The sequence below is a fragment of the Lemur catta genome, chromosome 19 (genome assembly GCF_020740605.2).
Source record: "Lemur catta isolate mLemCat1 chromosome 19, mLemCat1.pri, whole genome shotgun sequence".
Taxonomy (NCBI): Eukaryota; Metazoa; Chordata; class Mammalia; order Primates; family Lemuridae; genus Lemur; species Lemur catta.
The window spans coordinates 35507889-35526092 of NC_059146.1; the positions used below are offsets into that span (position 1 = coordinate 35507889).

An 18204-nucleotide genomic window follows, 5' to 3' on the forward strand; every position below is an offset into this window, starting at 1 on the left:
ATACTTATTCTTTATATTGTCAATATTGTCACAAGTTATATTTTGTTAAAGAACAAAAATTATTCTGTTCAGCTCAGCTTACTCATGAGAGCATTGTTTTGTGCTATTAACTGTTTTCAGACATGAAATAATCCACATATATAAACATCAGAAAAGCTTTATTATCTTCTTGCGGTATTTTAGGAAGAAAGTAAAAATACTTTGTGGCAGGGAAAATTCAACACGTGCACCCCTTCCCACCCACCCCAGCAGATACACGTACACATGTGCCACCTTCCCAGCCAAAGTCCCTTTGTGCGGGGCAGCGAGCTCCCCAGCATTGCGGACCACATCCCACCCGCTCGGCTGAGCACAGGGCCCTGCAGTAAAGGTTCAGCTGCTACTTGGCAGGAGAGACACAGAAGGGAGTAGCCAGAGCCAGAAGAGTCGGAAACTCAAGGTCAGATGAGTCTGTGGGAGTGTTACCCCCACTTACGGGCTACTGGGCAGACAGAGACCAACACCAAGCTAAGAAGCAAACTTAATCTTTAAACAGAAAAAAAAAAGTCATAGCTACCCCTCTTTCCAAAAACATACAGGCCTAGGTTATTACATATCTCTCCCACTTATTTTCAGATGCAAAGCAATGACCAGACTGACTCATTCCTCAGATATTTACTGAGCACCTACTAAGTTCAGACCCCTTGTTTGAGCCGCTCTGCAAAGTTTCAAGGATGAAACTCAAAATCCAAAGTCACTGCTGTCTCTCTTGAAATGTGCTAACATGCCGATCACATTATCATCCTGCAACTCAGATTATCGTACTTCCCTTTGTGCAAAGTGAATCCAGCCAGAAAACTGTAAGGGGAAGAAGTCCAGCCCTGCCGGACTCAACCCGCAGCCAAAAGTTCATGAAAAACACTGTCATGCTTTGCGCTGTGGCTGCTTGAAGCCTGTTGTCGAAACACAGTAGTTCCTGGGGGGACACGTCATGCACAGCCAAACACAAGAGGAGAACCACGGTCTCTTTGGTTGAGAAAGACGCAAGACCCACCGTTTCCTGGAGGCCCCCCAATGTCCCCCAGATACTCGGGATTGATAGCGGATTTCCACGAGGCACACAAAATATGTGAAATCAATCACAGCTTTTCTCCTCATGGAAGAAAGAACCAGTAACGATCCCCACTTTGTCCTCCGTAGTGAGAAACAGCAGTGCTCCTGTACCAAGTGCGCACACCCTGGGGGAGGGCGAGCGTGGCCAGCAGGGGAGGGGCCGAGGGGGGAGCTGCCTGGTCCCCTCGTTAGCTGCGACGCGCCCGCTGATCAAATGAGCCTGAGAGGCAAAAGAGTGTCCTGGACAGTCCCTGAGAAAAGGGAGAGCAGATCCGCACATTCAGGGGAGAAAGAATCGGGGCGGCAGAAGATATCTACGCCAGGGTTCGTCCCCAGCAACGTGCGATCAAAGGACGAAGGGGAAGGATCAGTGGACACGTCTCCTTGCAGACCCGGCTTTCTTTCCTCTTCGTTATGAGAATAATTCACTTTTTTAATGCAAGAAGTTATTGTTCGTTTGGCTTTTCTTCTAATCCTGAGGAAATGCCATGGTGTAGACATGCCTGCTTCCCGAGACTATCTCCTCCTGGGCCGAGCTGAGGGTCCATCCGGCCCTGCCGCGTCAGGTGCAGGTCTCAGGGTTCAAACGCAAGAAATAAAGGAAAGCGCACTCACCTGCCCCTCCTCCTACCCTCTCTCTCCCGTGACTGGCCACCTTGCCAAGGACAATGTCGCATCTCAGCACAATGACTATTCCTTCTTCTCAATTAGGACCTGACCTCAGGCTTACTAAAAACCCCAACAAGAGTTCCCTGGCAGGAGCATCCCCAAAGGATTTCATTCGTCTAATGCTACAGCACGAGTGCAAGATTGGGAGTCACCGGGATGAGCACACGCAACGTGGTTTAGCCACTGTTCAAACACGTGACGTGGTCGAGTTGCGTGTCTGCATGCAGCCTTGGCTTCCGTGTCTGCAGAGCGGACTGCCCCCGAGCTTGGACCACACAAAGGGCCGAGCGCTCACCACAGGGCAGGACTGGCAGGTGCTTCCGGGAAAGGGTCAAGTGGTCGCTATTTCAAGCTTTGCAGCCACACAGGCTGGGTCCCAAACCCCCAGCTCTGCCACTGTGTCATAAAAGCAGCCACAGACAACATGCACATGAATGGAGGGCCTGTGTGCCGATCAAACTTTATTCATAAACCCCGAAATCTGAATTTCATACAATTTCTATGTATCATGAAACACCATTTCTCTAATTTTTTCTAGTCCTTTAAAGATGTAAAAGCCCTTCTTAGCTCACGAGCCACACAAACACAGGCAGGACCTCGCTGAGAACCACTTTGCACCTATTGGGACCGCTACTGTCCTGCAGGCAGGGCCGGGATGTGGAGAAACCGGGATCCCCGTGCGCTGCCAGCAGAAATGTGAAACGGTGCAGCCACTACGGAAAACACTGTGGCAGTTCCAAAAAAATTAAGAATAGAATGGCCATGTGATCCAGGAATTCCACCCAAAAGACCTGAGAGCTGGATCCTGGGCACACGTGAGCCCATGTTCGTGGCAGCATAGTTCATGGTAGCCACGAGGTGGGAGCGACCCAGGCGTCTATCGATAAGTGAATAGATAAGCAAAACACGGTGCATAAATACGATGGAATATTTTTCAGCCTTAAAAAGGAAGGAAACCCTGTCACATGCTACAACAGGGATGAACGTTGGGGACATCACGCTAAGCAGAATAAGCCAGTCACAGACAGACACCGTGTGGTTCCACTTACGGACGAGGTTCCCAGAGTAGCTAAATCTCACGGAGGCAGACGGGGGAACAGAGGGTGCCGGGCCTGGCAGGTAGGGGAATGAGGAGGTACTTAATGGGTTTAACATCTCAGTTTGGGAAGATCACAAAGCTCTGGAGGTGATGGTGCAAATTGCACAACAACATTAATGTATTTAATGCCACTGAACTGTATATTTTAAAATGGCCAAGACAGCAAGTTTTATGTTATGGGTTTTTTTTCAGTTTTTAAATGAAGTAGGGAAAAAAAACATGCCACCACACCTGTAATCCCAGCATTTGGGGAGGCTGAGGCTAAGGCAGGAGGATCACTTCAGGCCAGGAGTTCTAGACTGGGAAGCACAGTGAGACCCTGTCACTACAGCAAATTTTTTAAGAAATTAGCCAGGCATGGCACCTGTAGTCCCAGCCACTCGGGAGGTTACAGCGGGAGGATCACTTGAGCCCAGGAATTCGAGGCTGCCATGAGCTACGATCGCACCACCGCATTCCACTGGGCAAAAGAGTCAGACTACCTCTCTAAAAATAGAAAACAAAACACAAAACGAGAAACCCTAGACAGTGTGCTAGGTGTGTCACAGGCTGTAGCTTACCAGCCCTTGGCACAGGGGCATGAGAGCTGCATGGCAAACACCTCCAAAAAGAAAATGAGTGGAAGGGTTTTGGGGTTCCATGTGAAGAGGGCTCAGAGGCAAACGAAGGAAGCTCTAAGATTCACTCGCACAAGGCTTTCCCAGGCACCCACTCTGGGGACGATAGTCATCTGGGCATAGACACAGAAGCAAAGAGAGAGGCACCCCCAGTCCTCACCACCTAACCCCGTTGTCCGCACGCAGCCGTCCAGAGCAGGGCTGTCGCACGCGTGTGCTCGCCCTGGAGTGCGGGGCAGTCGCGGGCCTCGTGCGTGGAGGTGCACCCTCCTAGGAGTGGTCAGCGATCTTGCCAGGGACAGGAAAGTTCAGTGACTGCAAGGGTGAGTTTAATTACATGTTGTCGCTGACGAGCAGTGGTTACGATGGCACAATTACACATGTAATTTATCAGAAAGATACTTGCATACATAATAAACCAAAAGCAAAACATCGCATTTCAGTGGAAGCTAAAAATATAAAACCGGGCCATGATGCCGGCGTCTCACTTGCAAGGGGGCAGAAGAGAAAAACTGTGGGTGGTGCCTCCCTTTTAAGAGCCGGCCTTCCCCACCCACCGTGACCACGTGCGTCCTCCTCAGGAATGCTCTCTGCAAACACCAGGCCAGTCCCAAACCCCACTGCTGTGTCAACAACGCTCCTCCTCAAAGGAAACGGGATGGGGAGGCTGACTTAGGAACTCACCACCCTCTCTGACGTTCTCTGAACTTGCTAACCACGGTCCCTGGGGTACTGGGGAGAGACCAATGCCTGGCAGTGTCTCAGGGTTCCTAGCTCTGGTATGAGCCTGAAGGGGAAAAGGCTAATTATCTGCAAATGGCCTATGTTTTCATTAATCTTAAATAAAGAGGGAGAAATGGAAAAAGATGATTGAACAGAGAAAATGAAAACAATCAGAATAGCAGAGTTACACTTTCATTAATGCTTACTTTAGCCAGGCATTGTTTTATGTGCACCACATAGTGTGATCTACCACACTGTCACTATTGTCATTCCCAATTTACAGATGAGAAAACTGAGGTACAAGTCCCTTGACACAGTCATATGGCTAGTGAGCGGTGGAGCCAGGGCTCCGATCCCGGGAAGTCTAGTTCCAGAACCTACGCCTTTGCTACAGGTTGCCAGGTTTCAAGGTCATTTATCTCCCTTCTTCGTTATGCTCTCGTGGTACTACAGTGATGTCCACTGTGCAATAACTTAAAGGCCTAGGCGTGGCCCCTCCCCATTGCTAGGAATAAGTTTCCCAATGGACAGGTACATTGCCATGCCATGCCTGGACTCAGAACCCCATTCCTCGGAACTTCAGCCTGTCCCCCAAAGAGGCTGACCCTATACGGCTGAGCAGTGGCAGGTCCCACAGAGATCAAGCGTAGCGGCTCTGAAGGGGTCACCCAAGAACCTCCAAAAGAACATGAAATACATGGTAAATTGCAGAGTTGCACCTAGGACATGGACATCCAGTCACATGAACAGGAAGTCTTCTGAGTCTCATAAATTCCTCATCCATGTCCTACTGTGAAAGAGGTTGCTGTCTCCTCCTCTGCCTCCATGTCTTCTGTTGCAGTCATCTCTGTATGTGCCCTTCTGGATGTTAAAGATAGTTTTACAACAAGGTGTTTCTCAGCTTACAGAGATTGCCTCGCATAGTCCTAGACAAACATTTTCATTTTTAAAAGATAGATTAAAAAAAATAATGAGAATGCCTTGCTACAACTGACCATTTAGAGGCCAAGGGGAGGAAGAGATGATAAAAGTAAGATTTCATTTGGATCACTAGGCCCAGTACTTTGCTTCTGTCAGAGCTTGAGATAGATTCCTGTCCATCTACCCACACCTCCATTCACCCACACACCTATCCATTCACCCACTCTTCTATCCATCCTTCCATCTACCCATCCATTTATCTACTCATCCATCCATCCATCCATCCACCCACTCATCCATCCATCCATCCATCCACCCATCCATCCATCCATCCACTCATCCATCCATCCATCCATCTACCCATCCATCCACCCATCCACCCAGCCACCCACCCATTCACTCATCCATCCATCCACCCATACATCCATCCATCCACTCATCCATCCATCCACCTATCCATCCACCCATCTACCCATCCATCCACTCATCCATCCATCCACCCATCCACTCATCCATCCACTCATCCATCCATCCACCCATCTACCCATCCATCCACCCATCCACTCATCCATCCATCCACCCATCCATCCACCCATCTACCCATCCATCCATCCATCCATCCACCCATCCACTCATCCATCCACCCATCCATCTACTTATCCATCCATCCATCCGCCCATCCATCCACCCAACCACTCATCCATCCACTCATCCATCCATCCACCCATCTACCCATCCATCCACCCATCCACTCATCCATCCACCCATCCATACATCCATCCATCCACCCATCCACCCATCCAACCACTCATCCATCCACTCATCCATCCATCCACTCATCCATCCATCCACCCATCCATCCATCCATCCACCCACCCATCTACCCATCCATCCATCTGTCCATCCATCCACCTACCCACCTACCCACTCATCCATCCCCTCCATTCATCCATCTACCTACCCACCTACACCCCCGCCCACCCACCCATTCTTCCAGTCACCAAAGCTTTGTTGAGAACCTATTATGTAGTAGACACCATGCCAGGAACGAAACACACAAGGCCCCTACCCTGCCAGGCTTGTACTGCAGTGGGGAGACAGACCAGAGCCAGCAAAGGAGTGGGTTGCCAAAATGCTTCCCGTCCCAAACACTGCAACATATTTGACGTCTTCCTAACACAAAGGTAAATCAGAGCCATTCCTTCATTTGTGGATATCGTTGAGGATCAGTTGTAAAAACAAACAGGAGTGTTGCATATGGAAATGTTAACGGCACGAAATATATTCCAGCGTGGCAGAACCATCTGAGGGCAAATACTGCAGGCAATATTTTTATGACAAAAGCTTTATTTCTCATCTTCTCTATCCTTGATTTAAATAGATACATGTATGTCAGTGCACACGTATCAAGATTCAAGTATTTCAATATAAATTTTGTATTCAAAATACTTTTCCTGATTTCAGTTGATTGCATATTGCGAGCCAATGTGGCAGCAGTAATTTTTGTTCTGAATCAAAAACAAGGATCTCTCTCTCTCTCTCTCTCTCTCTCTGTCTCCTCTCTGTGCTCGACAACCTTCCTCCCCCACCTTCCAGCCCTAAGAAGCCCAAACACTCAAGCTTCCTCCAAAGCTGAGCCGCATCAGGGCAAAACCTGCCCCTTCCCGTTTGCTCTTCCGCCGGAGGTTTCCAGGGCCAGGGATGCCGAGGTGCTGGCTGAAGCCACATCACAAAGGCACGGAGAGAGAAGGACAAACCTTCCCAATTCGATTTGAGTGTGTAATTGTTTGAATACATCTCACCTGCATTACAATAATGTCATCGTTGGTTGACACAGATTTTAAAGCCCTTTGAAAAGGTGGAATGTTATCAATCACAAGTGTGATTATAATGGGATTTAAGTGGAAGAAGCGAAGATTCAGGCCCTGGCTCAGGCCAGGCTCTGTGACAGCAGAGGAGGAGAAGGAAGGCAGAGGGCCGTACCTCAGCCGAGACGAGGATGCGGGGTGCAAGTCACCGTTCCCTTGTCTTGTCCCCCAAAGCCGAAGGCATCCCAAGAAGCACCATGAAGCTCTGGAACTCTGCCAGGAATCCCCCCACACCCCAGAATATCAACTTATGTTCCTACCATGTTAGACTGGTGGTCCTCCAACAAGAGCTGACTGGGACGCCCAGGGGGCATTTGGAAATTTCTGGAGACGTTTCTGGTTGTCACAGTGGAGGAAGAGGATGGGCTACTAGCATCTAGAGGGTAGAGGCCACGGATGTTGATAAACACCCCACAATGAGCAGACAGGGTTCCACAGCAAGGAACTACCCAGCCCTGCGTCAGCCCCAGAAAGGCTGGGCCAAAGCTGGGGGAAGGAAGGGTGGGTCAGGGAGAGTCCTTTCTGGGAAGGTGGTTTGAAGCTACTTTGCTACTGTCCCATCTGCCAGCAGACGGAGGACAAAACAACCAAATCACTTACTCTCTTGCATTTTGATCTAAAACACACCTTCCTTATTACAGGTCAGAATGGACTAGAAACCTGGTGATTTTTTTTTTTTTCCTTCAAGGCAAAACCACCCAGGCCCAAGAGAAATGAAATAATCTCTCTGGCAGATCAGCGGGGCTGCCGGACCCCTCGCCTGGCAGATCACCACGGTGCCACGGATGCAGAATTCACCCATCAAGCCCAATCACATGCCCGGGATTACCAAGGCAAAGAATTGTGATTTTCATTAAATATGTTAAAGGGGAAAAAATCAGCTTTGAAAAATAGTAATCCTGTCTTTCAACAAAAATATTATAGGAAGCTATGAATTTGGTAGATCCGAATAGGATGTTGGTACATGTTTTACTAAGGTAATATAATGGTGCACTATTATTAGATCACATTAATCATTACTGTGCCAACGGCACTGACAGCCCCACTGAAAAGGATTGAAAGGCCTAGTAATGGATATAAATTACCCATTGTGTGATAAAAGGATTTTTACTAAGAAGGTAAGAATAAAACAGCAAATTTCTAATACAACTGTTGTGTAAAAACCAAAATAAAAGTAATCCACGGTCAGGAATATCCACAGAATCACAAGTAAGCACTTTCCCAACAAGATAAAGTCACAATAAAATATATATATATTCAGTACAATATAAAATTAATTTCTGAGCGCATAATTCCGCTATCAATTTCCCTGGTTTATGTAGTGACCTCCGAGACACGTGGTCAGGGGAAGGCGGGTTTGGCTGATTAGGTCCGAGGGTGAGTTTACAGAGATATCGGGGCAGCCTCTCAGGGAGCCACCGGGGATGCCAAACGCACGCACCCCCTTTCTTTTGTATTTTAACTTTTTATCAGCTCCTACGCCGGGAAAGCATTCCATTCTGGAGTCTGGGATCTGGAGCCCGACTGAGGTGACAAAGCCAGGGCCGCTCTGGGACAGGTTTCCTCCAAGAACGGGCCACACCACCGAATCCGTGGCTGAGTGATGGGGCTGCGTACCGCAGGTGCCGCTTGGACAGGGTCACCTAGCTTTCAGCTCTGGTTCCAGGCTGGTGGCTGGTGTCAGCGACGCAGGATGTCACACAGAAAGAATGAAGTCACCCTGGCCGGGCTTTGCCCTGTGGGTGACCCCGTTCTGAGACTCAGGAGCATGTCCCCACGTTGTGTGTTCAGCCCACCCGGAAGGAACCCACGCTACCTCCCAGACCCCTTTGAACCTGGACGTTCCCCCACGGTCCACCTCTGCCCTTGGAGTGAAAAGGAGCACCTGGGAGAAGTCTTCCTCAGCACAGGAATCTGCCACCCAAGGAGGGCCACCTGGGCTCCCCCCACAAACTCACAGACAGACGCCACTCCAGCAAACTGCAGAACGGTGGTCCTTACCCGGCAAGTCTTAAAGCGGTGGGTCTCCCTCCTGGCTGAAGGGTATTCTTAAAGCCGTGGTGAGCAGGAACTGCAAAAACAAGACTTGTTAGAAATTTCAAATGTCAAACGTATCTACTTCAATAAGACACATAAACAGCATTCATCCAAGGTAACAGTTTGCTGGGCTGATTGAGACCCTAAAAATATTTAATAGCCCCACTGCCCCAATTCTTTGAGCAATTTAAACAATGGGAACTATGTGGCCTTTTCTGCAAGGAACAAGATTTGCTCGGCTTGTTTTCAGTGGCAAATCTCCACCTGCAAAAAAGAAAAAGAAGTGGGCGGGGCTTCTAACCATCTCTTCTCTAGATGGGACGGAGAGGAGGAATACGAGCAAATAAGGGTTCTCTCATCCTCTCCCTCCTCCCTCCTCCCTTCCTCTTGCTCCTTAGAATTCTGACAGTGAAGGAGCTGAGCAAGTTCTCATGGGTTCCTGTGTTCTCCATGATTTGTGGAGCCTCCTGCAGTAGACAAAATTCCACCCCAACTTCAACTGGCCAAGCCTGCTGAGTGGCCAGGGCAGTGGTCGATAGATCCAAAACAGGAATCTGCAGCTGACAGGCTTAGAGATGTTGTGTTTGGCATCAAAGTCCTCTCTCTTGAACCAAGACCAGGAAAGCATCTGCCAGTTAGATTTTCTACCTGCTCATTCTGTGTTACAACTCAAATGAGCCCCAGTAGATGATCCCATCTCCTACGGCGTGCTCGGAGGAGATAAGGGCTGAGAGCGAAAGCTGGGGCACCCGCCCACCGCGGCTCCAGAGCCTGTGCCGAGGGGGTGACTGAGGCCAGCCCCAACCTGCGGTCTCCAGCCCACCCCTCATCCAGCACAGTTCAAAATCTCATTTGTTTCTCCATGTCACAGAAGGGATTTCACAAGGCAAACAGGAGTTCTCTCTTGATACATTATACTTTACTGAACTTCAAGTTGTAAATTCTGATTACAGAAGTAGAATTCCCGTATGGATTCAAGGATTCCACTTCTGCAAGTGGGAAACAAGAAGATGTGTCTGGAGGCCCCGGGTGGCAGCCCCAGCCCAAGAGGTTGGGACATCAAACCACCGGCTTGCAACACTCCACCCAGCTCCAAGACTGATTTCTGGCAACCACAAAGCTGTTTGCTGACTGCATGCTACAACAGGGATGCTGCCATTTGTAAACACACTTCCACCTGCCTTTCTGGAGACACAAAGCAAAAGTTTACATCACAGCCACCTGCAACAAGGAAAGAAATTTCCAAGTCTCAGTGTCTGTCTGTCTCTCTCCCCTCAATGAGATGTCTTTTGCATGTGGGGTTGTTTCTTCTGTATCGCTCAACATTAAAAGCTAAGAAGTGACAAATAAATGCTCGATGCTACATGTTCCGGAGGTTCTGTCCTAGCGCTGAACTGGACAGGTCCCCGGTCCCCAGCTGCTCTACGAGACGAATTTGCGCTGCTCACAAGACTCTTCGTGTGTAGGGAGGGGCGGCAGGAGGTGGGGGACACACTCAGATTTTATAACCAGGCTCATGACTTGCAAAATTCTAGGACTATCCTCCAGGGGCTATTCACTTAGAAGCTTTGTAAATTCCGACGACAAGAGAACACAGGGAGACGTCATCGGGGAAGCCCCACGCCGGCTTGTCTGGCTTCCCGCCGCTGAGGGGAACACCACCAGTTCCGAGACGCACACCCCGCGGTGGCGGGTGCTAAGGCCACAGGTGCCCTAATCCTTAGAGGCCCCGCACAAGCCCCGTGGCCACCTGGGGGCTGTGCTCTCCCGACCGATTAGGGGTTTATCCAAAGGTGGCTGACCCACGCGGGCAAGGTTAGCCCAACACGCTAGCGGGGCAGCCGGCGTGTCAAAGCTACGCTGAACCCACAGGAAAGGAAATTGAGTTAGTTCCTTTTGTGTCTTTCTGAACCAGTCTAATGAGAGGGGGCTCCTGGTGTCTGATGTCGTTACAGTCACTGCAGGTCGGGGAAAGGTGACCACATCCGGCCACTGATGTCTGGAGATTCGGGCTGGGGAGGAAGGAAAATGCCGGCGTAGGAACCCTGTCTTCCTCAATGAAAGAAACGGCTCTTCTGGTGCAAGTGACTCTCATTTAGAGATAACACAGTCAGTCCCGAGGACTTGAGCCACCCCTTGTCCCTGCCTGGCACAGGAATCCCACACGGGGGGAGGGGCCACCCAGGGGCCACGATGCCCACAGGCCCAGCCTGGTGCAGCTTGGAGGCGGCGGGGAAGGGGCAGAGGGCAAAGGCGGTAGAAATTGGGGACGTTGGGTAGCAGCCACCTCACCAAAAACTTGACCTGCACAGGTGTGTTTCAGTGCCTGGAACTGCAGCCACTAAACAGATACCCCTGCTTCCCCTTTATAATGCGGACAAGGCTCACGGGCAGATGTCCCCAGCCACACGCACCTGGCACGAGTGGCCTTAGGACACCTGTCCGTCCGGTGGCTCCCAGACTCTTCCCAGCAGCTACTGTGCACCAGGCCCCTGAGGGAGGCCAGGGGCCAAGCCGGTCGCCCAAGGGCTGCAGACACAGCCTGCCCTGCGGAGAGCCTGGCCGCGGGGACAGGGCAGCAGCCAGGAGAGCAGGGCAGGCCCCGGGCAGGGGACACAGTTGAGCTGAGCCCTTAAGCAGGTCCCAGTGGAGACAGGCTGCAGGCAGGAGGGGCAGAGGGTCACAGCGCCTGACGTGAGAGGGCTACGGGGTCGTAGAAAGGAGCAGAGTGGCTGCGACTTCAGAAGGGGAGAGAAGGTTCTGCAGGTGCCGAAGGTGGGGCAGGCAAGGGAAGGCCTGGTGGGGCCTGGCGGGGGTGGGGTGGGCAGCGCAGGGTGGTGGGGGAGAAGGAGGGACGAGGGACAGCTCAGAGCCAGAGGCCCTTCCAAGGCCCCTCTGAGGAAGGGGGTGGGCGGATGGGGGATGAAACACTGAGAGGGAATTTGGGGGTGAACGGGGAGCACAGGAAGACATGGGGCCACCAACCACGCAGGGAAGTGGGAGGGGCCCTGCAGCTCTGGCCCAGCCCGAACACGGTGGGCCCACCCTGCCGCCCGCACAGCCACCCCTGTGAGTTCCACAGGGAGAACGGAGCTCACCCCCAAGCCCTGTTCACTGGCCCTGCCTCACCTCTGCCCACGGGACCGGGGAGGCCACGTGGGCTCCCTGTGGGGGAAACAAGCAGGGCGCCCCCCCGAGGTGTCCCTGGCCCAGCCCACGTGGAAGCTCCGAGTGGAGCCAGAGACCCCCTCCCTGGGCAAGGGCTTCTTACAAGGGGGGCGAGAGCGCAGGCTCCCGGACTCGGGCCCAGGGTGCTGCGGGAGAAGGTGGTACCTGCAAGTCAGTGGAGGCGAGCAAAGATGGGTCCGTCCCCTGGCTGTCACCGGGGCTCATAATGGGCCTCGTGTGTAGCACGAAGAGCCTCCTCTAGGCCAGCACGTGCCTTCCTGTGGCACCGCTCCCCTGTGTCCCGCTCTAAGCCACGGCAGCTTTAAGGGTAGCAACAGGCGTCCCCCACAGAGGAGGGCCTGCAGCTCAGTCACACTGGGTGGGCAGGACGGAGGGACAGAGGGATTCAGAGGGGGAGCCAGCCGGACTCCTCCAGGCCTCTGCCCAGAGGAGGGCAAGACCAACAGGCTCAAGAGGGGAGACACCCCTGGGTGCCCAGCTCCGTCCCCAGACAGCCCTGCGTGCTGCGGCTGCAGGGCAGCACCCCCAAAGCCTCCCGTGCTGCGCAGGCCTCCCCAGCACCCAGCACCCAGGCTGCAACTTCCCGCCCAAGGCTCTGGGTCCTCCCAGCCCAGCGCTCACTACTCTCAATTTCCACTAGGAACAAGGGCCCCCCAAAAACCGCAGCTCCCCCAGACTTGGAAGCTCTGTGTCCCAGCACGGAGTGAGTCTCACTTTCTTTCTCAGAGAACTCCGGAGCATATACAGGGCCCCACATGGCACAGCCACTGTCCCTTCAAGTGTCCAGCAGGAGAGGGTACCTGGAGAGGACGGCTGCTGGGAAAGGCCTCAGGGAATCAGCCCCTCACCCACCCGTCACGTGCCCAGCGCCTCCTGCGCTCAGGCTCCAGCCCAGGTACCAGGGACCCGGTGATAAACCACGTGTCCACCTGGGTGGAGCCTACATTTTAGTAAGCAGAGTTCAGTGAAAGGCAAGCAAAAGTAAAATGTAACACCAGCAAATAACAAGCTCTAAGAAGAGAACTAAAGCTGGAGAAAGTGACAGTGACAATCAGAGAAGACCTCTCTAAGGAAGCAACATCTGCCAAGAGACCAGAAGTAGGGAGCAAGCCCAGTGAGGACCTGGGGAAGAACTTACAAGAAGAGCAAACAGTGCACGCAAAGGCCCTGGGGTCAGAAGGAGATGGTGCATTCAAGGAGCTTCAAGAAGCTCCGTGTGTCCAGGTTAAGGAGAGCGAGCAGGAGATGGGCTATTAGGATCCACGCCTTGTCAGGCAGGGTATGAAATTTGGATTTTATCCTGAGTCATTGGTGGGTTTTGAGCAAGAGACTATCATGCTCTGATTCGCACTGCACCAGGGCCACTCTGCCTGCTACGGGGCGGGGGGGAGGGGCGGACGGAGCAGAAGAACTGGGGCAGAAGCTCCCAGGGACCCTCTGCAGTTGAACAGGTGAGCGAGGACGCCGGCTCGGCCTGGGAAGGGGCCATGGCCGTGGAGAAAAGCGGGCAGATTCAGGATGGTTCCGTCATGGAGCCAGAGAGACTTGCCAAGTAGAGCCCAGAGTAAGGAGGGCCCAGGACGCTGGGGGCCTGGGGCACCACCTCCCAAACCTGCCCTGGCCCAGGGCTCAGGCACCTTAGCCACGTGGCTCTGGTGCTCTGACATCTTGGGCCCGTGGTGACCCCTGGACTGTCCCTCTCAGAGCTGGCCCATTCCTAGAGGTGGCAAGAGACCTCAGGGAGCTCCTTCCGCAGGTGAAGCAACCGATCCATAGTCCCCGGTGCCCCAGGGCCAGGAAGCCACAGCTGGAGACGACCCCACATCCTGGCCCTGCTGCAGTGACTCGGCTGGCCGGCCCTGAGCCTGCACAACCCCCTGCCTGGCCTCGCCCCCAGAAACCACAGCAAAGGCTCCTGCCTACATGTCCCCCACCCTCTCTGCTCCACGACAGACCTGGTGCTCTGCGGGTGGCCTGCCCGTGGCACAGTGCGCCCCAGTCTTGGAAACTGTGAGTAACAAACTCCCTCTTCAGTGGCAGTTGTCTCCCATTCTATGGGCCTCACCGCCCCTGAATGATAATAAAACTAACATTTTAAAACATGAGGTGCCAAGTTCCCAACCCAGAGCCCACAGAGGAGAGGACGGGCCAAGGAAGAATGTGCGAGGGACCTGCTGAAGACAGCACCCGAGGCACCTGCCGTGGGGGTCACCAGGGAGCTACCCCTCCCCCAGGAGCACATCCCGCCACTGAGCACCGGCCGCCCGCTCCCAACTTCCGCCAGCGCAGGAGCCCAAGGAGCTGCTGTTGGACAGCTGCGAAGTGTCTCAAAGCAGGTTCAGAATCAGCCAGGCCCCCCTAAACCCCACCAGTCTACTTCGTAGCATCCTGCAACAGACCCGCTGGAGGGAGGCCTCTGAACACGGGCACTGGCACCTGTGTGAGCGTGTGCCTGCGTGTGCATGTGTGAGCGTTCACGTGCACGCTGGGGAGGGTGGTGGCAGCTGCCACCCTGACGCAGAGCCCAGTATCACACGACGTGGCTGACATATTATAACACAAAGTGCGCCAGGCTGCCCAGACATGCTTCCAGAGGAAGCCTCTTCTTTCATTCTAAAACAAAGGTAACTTTGATGGAGAAGCTATTTGATACCTGTTCGATCTAAATGCTTTCAGGATACACAGACATCAGACGCTCGCAGAAACCTGAGACCCTGCGATGTCGGACCGGGCATGGGGATGGCAGAAGAAGAGTGCAGAGGTTTCTTCCCTCCAGCTTGCCTACCCAGGGCATGTAGTTTTACATGCTTTAGCATGAAAAAAAGCCAAGATGCTCAGAGCCAATCAAATTACATTCCTGTCTCTTTAATAAACAAATCCATGTGCACATTAACAGTGTTGAAAATTCAATTTAAACTCTTTGTCTGTTGCTGCTTACTCTAAAGATGGTCTTTCTTAAACAACAGAACACCAAGGAGTCGTTAGTGCTCTCTCTTCATTACTTCAAAAAACCAATCATTAGACACCAGAGTATATACGTAATTAGAAAATCACTTCCTTTGCAATCCAAGCTAAGTAGTTTACATACTGTAATTACAGGGACAAAATCAATTTTTAATCATTTCCCTGATTGGGCTCATCAGCTCTGTGGGAACATTGTAACCTGCTTGTTGTGCAAAAGCAACATCTGGGCTAAAACAATTACCCTTTGTTTGCTACAATATTCCTTAAATCTTTTTGCTTGCATAAAAAAAAAATGAAAACATGAAGACAAGATATTTGGATGTCTTTTTGTCCTTGATCAACATATATCCGAAAGTTCTCCTCGTGACGTGGGCTTAATGTTCCCCGGAATTTACGGTTTAACAGTACACATCCAAGGAATGTATTTTTTCAGTGAGATAAAAGTATCTGATTGTTTTAAAGATCCATTCAGCTGCCTAATTGTTCCATAGCTAACACATGGTATTCAAACAACCCACACATTACAAAAGCTCATCTGGATAATCATGGGCAACTATTATTGCGATGGTTTACACTTTTCTAATACAAATGAATGGATTTTTATCAAAATTTAAAAAAAAAAAACTAAAAAGCTGAGTATGTGTGAAAAATAGTTGGTATGAATTGGCAAGGCAAGGCTGAGCATTTTGTTCTCTTAATAGGAAATGACCTCATTTACACTGGAGTAATAATTAGTACTGCTTCACTGACAGTTAAGAAAAAAACTTTCCCAGTATAATAAGGCAGCATCTCCTTTGTTAGGAGATCTACATTGATTATTAACCCTTGCCAAGAAATTCCAAGTTTAACTCGACGTTCCACTGGGCTCACGGTCGCTGGCAAAAGATAAAAATAGCTGTTTTGGAAACCGTCACCTCTCACCAGATTTCCAAAGTTTTGCATCTGAGCTTTTAAGTGACAATCCGAAACCCTTTGGAGTCCCCTTTGAAGAAACATAGGAAGTCCCCCCCTTACGCCACCCTGCAGCCACCAAGAGCCTCAGTCGGCTCCCTGCACTCCCCCGGTGGCCTGGTCCTCCCCATCCTTTTGAAGTTTATTGGCTTTGATTATTGTTTGCAAGTCCCCAAACCTACAATTAATTCATAGTCAAAACAGCCCTGAGAAGGGAAAAAAGAGAGAGAAAGTGAAGGGAAAGGAAAGATATTCTTGCCGGTGATTCAGCCCAGGCTGATGGTGCAGGAGACTGGAACACTCGAGCCATTAAAGAGATGTGTTCCAGGAGACAACCAGAATTTGCACACACACTCACGTTCACACAGTCACACCCACACACTCACATGCATGCAGTCACACTCCAGGAGACAGCCAGAATTTGCACACACTCACGTTCACACAGTCACACCCACACACACACATGCATGCAGTCACACTCCAGGAGACAGCCAGAATTTGCACACACTCACGTTCACACAGTCACACCCACACACTCACATGCATGCAGTCACACTCCAGGAGACAGCCAGAATTTGCACACACTCACGTTCACACAGTCACACCCACACACTCACATGCATGCAGTTCCTTCTGAAGGAGTTTTCTCATTGAACAACCATTCCTGAACTCAGTAAGAGTGACAACTAACATTTACTGAGCACTTATCATGCTCCAACCAGAGTTCCAAGAATTAACATGCACGATCTCCCTTCGTCTTCACAAGAGTCCTAGGAGGCAGGTATCATCATCATGTTCACTGGCTGATGAGAAACTGAGGCACTAGCCATGAAGCGATGAGCCCAAGGTTAAGAGGTTTGCACAGCAGATCCAGGTTTAATCCCAGCAGGCTGATTCCGGGGTTGTGCTGTGAGCCACTCGGCCACACCATTCCCACCTTGGGGCAACAGCTCTTCACCTACAGCCTTGGAGAGCCCCGTGTCAGAGGCAGCCAAGTTTGTCTAATGTCCACCGGTCAGACACCTCCCATGGCCCCCACGACGGTGCCCTTAGCAGTGTGCACAGACCTTGGTTCCACTCAGCACTTGGATTCCTCCTGCCCATCCCAACGTGGGCGATTCTGCCCCAGGACCAGGTGGAGAAGGAGAACTTATCCTGTAAGCCAGTGTGCTTAGGAAGAATGAACCAGACGCACAAATTTTCCACAAGGCTGCTGTGCTGGTGGGTTCCCGAAGCCTGGACCCACCCAGGGTGGCGGCTCCTTCCTTCCCCAGAGGCCACTTCCTCTATGCCAGTGCTCGACAGGCTCTCCTGGGCCCCACTGCCCCCACACCTCTGCCCAGTGCGGTCCTGGGTCCCACCCCATCTGCAAGCACACAGACCCCACTCAGCTCAAGACTCGACAGCAAATCCAAGATACCTCTGGCCCCCAGAGATGAATCTGACAGATTGCATCGCCACATGAGCTAAGAATATTTGTCCCTTTACAGAAGAGATTTCATAGCATCGTCAAATCACCAGGTATCTAGGAAGTAGCTCATTATGAAAAAGAAATGTGAAATAGTTGGAAACCACAAAGTGGTTGTTTTCCGTGTCACCTACACTGCTGCAGGTAACGCCACTGCTCAGATATTCTACTTCCCAGATAGTGCTGGAATATTCAGCCATCACATAGAGCTACACCGTCCAATTTGGTAGCCATTAGCCACACGTGGCTACTGAGCATTTGAAACATGGCCAGTCTGAGTCGAGATGTGCTGTGAGTATAAAGCACAAATCACATTTGGAAGGATGTAAAATGTCTCATTAATATTCTTTATATTTCTTATGTGTTGAAATGATAATATTTTGGATACACTGAATTAAACAAAATATAATGTGGCGATTAGAAAGTTCAAAATTGCGTGCATGACTTGCATACATGGTTTATGTTATGTTCATGTTGTACGGTACCAATCGAGAGCTTAGCAAAAAACAGGGCCATTTTGACAGCCCAGTTTGGTCCTACGGAAAATGCACTTGATTTCTGAAGCAGGGTTTTAGAGATAATGTATGATCATCAATATCACTTGAA

At 51.2% G+C, this 18204-nt stretch overlaps 1 protein-coding gene across 2 annotated transcripts in view; it reads right to left on the reverse strand.

Annotated features, from left to right (window-relative positions):
• The window catches only part of ZNF536 (zinc finger protein 536), a 414784-nt gene that overhangs the window by 353007 nt on the left and 43573 nt on the right, over nt 1–18204 (reverse strand). For both annotated transcript variants that reach the window (XM_045532445.1, XM_045532444.1), the window contains exon 2: nt 8991–9060. The gene's annotated coding sequence lies outside the window, so the exon portion shown is untranslated. The remainder of the gene's footprint in view (nt 1–8990; nt 9061–18204) is intronic.